Here is a 5949-nt window from a genome sequence, read left to right on the forward strand (position 1 = left end):
AAAAAAAAAAAAAAAAAAATTCCTTAAGGGGATCAGTTCTCTCCAATAACTTTATAAATTCTTCACACCGTCAAAGTCTATTTATTTGGTAAAATACAAATTATATGAGAATATTATTTTAATTTGTTTCCTTTGTTATTCTGTGTTTTGAATGGATATTAAAGATAAAAATTTTATTTCATACTTTGTAGTATTTCTACAACCTAAAATAAGACTGATACATAGAAGGCACTCAATAATAATTTATTAATGAATGAATAAATGTAAAACCCATTCCTTTAAAAGTAATTAAAATTTTCAATTGTGTAGAAGAAAAAAATTAAAATTGCATAGGGTTTCAGGGATTCTCAATACAACACGAAGGCTCAGTGACTGGCTAGAAGGACTCACAGGCTTCAGAAAAGCTATTAAATTCAAAATTAATTCTCCCAGCAATTGATATGGACAGGCGACAGGGAAATACTGGGTTGAAGAGGGCGGTTCCCTGGCAAAGGCCCCGCCTTCAAGCCTGGAAACCTGTGGCCCTAAATGAAAACAGACATTCCCGCTTTTGTTCCCAAAAGCTACCTTTTGGTCTGTCATGACCCCCATCCTGTACTCATATAAACCCCAGACCCAGGCTCCAGAAGCAGATGAGAAGGAGACAAACAGAAGAGCCGAAGAACAGCAGAGTGGTACAGCAGAAAGAAGAGAAAGAGCATCTGAATGCGGACAGGAGCTTGCTTGGGCGCAGTCAGAGAGGAGAGCGGCCCCAGACAGCCAAATTCCTAGGGAAGATTGTCTTTCCACTCCATCCCCCTCCAGCTCCCCATCCATCCTAACGAGCTCCACCTCCACCACTCAATGGTCTGTGGATGGCAAAGCTAAAAAAGCACACGGTAAGACAGGGCACACCCACGTGGGCTTTGGGAGTCACAGACACTCACCCCTACATGCTACCGTGGGGCTGGAGGCCCAAAGCACTCAGCTCCTGTACCTGCCAGTCTCACGCTCCCCCTCCTGTAAGGGGTGTGAGTGTGCAAAGGGGTCATTAGGTTATGGTATTTAAAACATATCGCTCACTGCATATTGTATTCAGAAAACACAACTACTAAAATGAAGAACCCTGGTATTTAAACATATCGCTCATTGCTTATTGTATTCAGAAAACACAACTGCTAAAATGAAGAATCCTAGTGTATCTTTAATAGTTTTCCTCTCTTTATCTCTGTAATTAATGCCAAAGCTGAAAACAAAACAAAACAAAACAAAAACGCTATGCTACTGCCCCTATTAAGCAGTCAGAGGTTTACTTTGCTACAGTTTCCTTGATTTTTCTGTCTCTATCCACAGCTTCTCATGAGTGAGAGGTAACATGTCATCAAGGGATGGTTGCTATGAAAGTTGCAAGCCCCTTGGACATACTCCACTGACTGGCCTGGACCATATCACTTAAAAGAGTTACTAGAGTTAAACATTTCATTGCCAGCACTACAGCAACAGTTTTTGAAATATGGCTAGGTTGTCACTAACAGACATTATCTTGCTTGACATAAAATTTATGTTTCATAGCTGAAGATAACATATCTATCAAAACAGCTGTAATAACGGAAAGTTAGCAGAGTGATAGCAGTCATCAGTTTTGTATTTGTAAAGCTACTGTCAGGACCTTTTATCAGAGAAATTTCTTCCTCGTTATAGATTTGTTCCCTGAATGGCCACTCCCTTCTTTGCTAAATTAATGTGTATATATAACCTCAGATAAGTATATTGGGGTAGAAAACTAACTTATCTGGTGACAGAGATAGAATGTGTGGTCTACGTCCATGGCCTGTCTTTCACCTGAATTGTACATTTTATAGAGTTATTTAAAAGATTACTGTTACCATTGGCCCTTTTGAGCTGTGAATTTCATATAACTCTTCAGGGTTTCTCTTTCATTGGCTCACATAGTTGAAGAAAATATTGATGTTCAGGTCTACAAATGTTTTCTTGTTTTTGGCTTATGTCATAAATCTCATAGTGTATATTTGGCTTTTCACTTAGTGACACAAAACAATATTCATTCTATGTCTTATAACTTGCACTTGTCCCCTCACTACTTTAGATTCCCTTCCATATCTGAAACATATTAAACTTTGCCCACTATGCATCAGGTTCCTTGATAGATGGGTGATATTTCAGTGAAGTTGAGCACTGAAGGTGGCTAGCTATACTCTGGTTAAGTCAAGAACTGTATTACTTTCTTCAAAATGTCTAGCATATTATGTGTCAAACACACCTTGGCCTAACTCTTTAGAGAATATTAGTTGCTGAATTACTTTCATCTCATGATATAATATTTTTATTATGCTGATGATTTTGAGGGGAAGCTATTTTCTCACTTTAAGGAAGGACTTACACATTTTCAGTTCAATTTATGTGAGTGCAACTTTCCTTGTGTCAGAGAACAATAGGTGCATTAACAGAAAAGTTAGCAGGTTGTTTTAGAAGCTGTATTGTTAAAATACTTTCAGAATGGAAACTTTGGGGATCTTGCATGCTGTCATCTTTATTGAAACACATAGCTTTAAAGATCACAAACATATACTACAGGCACAGTCACACAATCATCCACCCAATACTGTTGCTACTAATTGCCACAATTAGTCACTAAGGATAGACTAATGAAATTTTTATTAACATAATAGAAGTACAATGAACAAAACAATCTGTTTCATTCAAAGTAAAAGCTCATTTTCTCATGTGTCTCAGAAGGGAAACAAGAAACTTGGAAACTGTAACTTGCCAAATACTAAACGGATGGACACATTCTGTCACGAGATTTCTGAAGCTCTCAAGATTGGAAATGGTTAAACAAAGTCAAATTTATTTCATTATTAAAATTACTCTGAAAAGATCAGGTAGGATAATTCTTATTTGCAGGTACATAAAAAAGTGTCTTGGGAATTCAACTGATATTCAGTATTAATACAAGATTTGTGGAATAAAAGAAAATATATAGTGTAAAATAAAAATGTCTTGCGTTCAGACTGTCTATACATAAAAGCACACACATGTCATGTATATATTTTGATATAGGTTTATATTTTTAAGGAAAATAAGCAAAAAGTACTCTTTATAATATTTCAATCCACAGTTTACAGTTTTCAAAGTTGAGCTTAAAATTTTAAATGAAATGAATTCTGTGGAAAAAAATATAGGTGAAGTATTTAATCAATTAATATACAAATGTGCCAGTGATTAGTACAAATTGGTTTTAACATAATTGCAACACAGTTTTCCAAAATCTATACATTATCATAAAGTGCAGACTTCCTCAGTTACAATGGTTCAATTTACATTTTTTTGACTTTACAATGGTATGAAGGTCATCTGCATGCATATCCATACAGTCATTCTGTTGCTTGCTTTCAGTTCACTATTCAATAAATTGCATGAGATATTCAATACTTTATTATAAAATAAGTTTGTGTTAGATAATTTTGCCCAAATATTAATGTAAGTTTTCTGAGCATGTTTATCATAGGTTATGCAAAGATGTGATATTTGTAAGTTAGGTGTATTAAATGCATTTTTGACTTACAGTATTTTTAACTTACGATGGGTTTATTGCAACGTAACTCCATCATAAGTCAAGGAGTATCTGTATTCATGAACAGAAACAACAGATTCATTGTTAAGACAACCACCATTACAAAAGGAAAGACTATACATCTTCAAATGATTAAGCACTAATACATATTTTATGAGAAAATAAATGATCATGCCAAACAAATTAAATGTCTCAAACAAATTAAACTTTTTTTATTTTAACAAATAAGCATATATTTCAAATTTTAAGCATGATTCAGTCATATGGTACCAAAGTTAGTTTTTAAAAAAATTGTCTAAAGACAACATACATTTTAATTTTATTACATGTTTTCACAGCTTATAAATCAAAACCTAGTGAACATATTTGCTTCTGGTCAATATGGAATATAGAGACCAAATATAGTCAACTGTTAAGAACAACTCAAATCTGGGCAAAATATTTCAAACAGTGTTGTTTTAAGATGGCGAATATCAGCAAATGAAGGACAGTGATTCTTGACAGACAAGAAACAAATGAAGCAAGTCCTATGTTTGTCTCAGCTTATTGCCTTGAGAGAATTTCCAGGCTGTAGGACAGGGAGAAGAAACTCAAATGAAACCCAATGGACTCTTGGGATATAGTAGTTGGAATTGAGTCCTTAGGGAGATCAAGAAAGCTTGAGGTCATAGGACAAAGCACCAGACAGGAATGAGAACTGCATAGCTCTCTGAGAAGGGTCTCTACCAAAATTTCAGCAGTGTATGCATAGGAGGAAACTACCCAAATATGGAGAGGTGAACACATCTCAATTGAATTACAGGTAATAGTGCCAATGATATAGAGGTCCAGGAACAGTTTCTTTTTCCAAACTGAAAAACTTCATGATGCGCAAGGCATTGGCTCAGTAATTAACTCTAAACTAAATGGTATTCTGGTCAACACCCTTATAAATCTTAACAATACAGTCAGAGAGAATCAAGTGGTTCCAAAGAACTTAAATGAGTCCCAAAATAAAACTATTCAGTACCTAAAAAAAAAATTAAATACAATGCCTCAAATCCAATGAAAAAATATTAGACACGGCAAGAAGCAGAAAAATAAATTCTATGATGAGAAAAAACAATCAAAATACTGAAACTGATGTTAGAAGACAAGGATCTTATACCAAATATTGCAACTGCATTATATATGTTTGATATGTTGAAAACAGAAAATGAAGACTGCAGAGGATCCAAATTAAAATTCGAGAAATGAAAACTACAAAATGTGTGATGAACATTTTTCTACTCGTTAGACATTGCAGAAGAAAATATTAGTAAAATTATTGAGACACAGTAGTTGATGCTATTCTAATAACGAACAATTCAGAAAGAAAAAAATATAAAGGGTGAAAAGAGCATAAGTAAGCTGTGAGATGACCTCAAACAGAAAAATATATATGTAATTTTAGTCCCCAGAAGATAATGGTAGAAGGCAGACAAATTCCCAGCCAGAAAGGGGCAGGTCCCCAGTGAAGCCCAACCTTCCAGCCAGAAGACAGCCTGACGCCTGAAAACCAGGCTGCCAGTTCTGGATAGAGTCCACGTCCTGCAGTGGGAACTTCTTCGATGCCTTTTAGCCAATCAAATGGTGCATTTTCCAGGCCTGCCCATGGACCAATCAGCACACACTCTCCATTCTGAGCCCGTAAAAACCCGGGACTCAGCCACATGTTGGGACTCCCCACGTTTATTCAGGTAGGGGCTACCCACTTTAGGTCACCTCTCTGCTGAAAGCTGCTCTGTAGCTCAACAAAACTCTTCTCCACCTTGCTCACTCTCTGGTTTATCCACATAACCTCGTTCTTCTTGGATGCAGAACAGAACCTGAGATCTGCCAAACAGTGGATGCCAGAGAAGCTGTAACAATGTAGCCCTCCTTCCCTCCATGGGTGCTGGGTGGCTGCCCCACATGATGGGAAGTGGCAGCAGGGCCAGGCTATCCCAGGAGCCACGGGACAGAGCTGGGTGGCAGGATCAAACGAGCTATAACGTGAGCGAGCTGAAACACACCCCCCTTGTTGGTCATTCTGCAGACAGCGGTAAAGAACGAGCTGTGATAGTTTGCTAAGAATGATGGTTTCCAGCTGCATCCATGTCCCTACAAAGGATGCAAACTCATCCTTTTTTATGGCTGCATAGTATTCCATGGTGTATATGTGCCACATTTTCTTAATCCAGTCTGTCACAGATGGACATTTGGGTTGATTCCAAGTCTTTGCTATTGTGAATAGTGCCGCAATAAACATACGTGTGCATGTGTCTTTGTAGACCAAACACCGCATGTTCTCACTCATAGGTGGGAGTAGTGGGATGGCTGGGTCATATGGTACATCTAGTTCTAGATCCTTGAGG

Source organism: Rhinopithecus bieti, unplaced genomic scaffold, assembly GCF_001698545.2.
Source record: "Rhinopithecus bieti isolate Rb0 unplaced genomic scaffold, ASM169854v2 scaffold_9996, whole genome shotgun sequence".
In the NCBI taxonomy this organism is placed as follows: domain Eukaryota; kingdom Metazoa; phylum Chordata; class Mammalia; order Primates; family Cercopithecidae; genus Rhinopithecus; species Rhinopithecus bieti.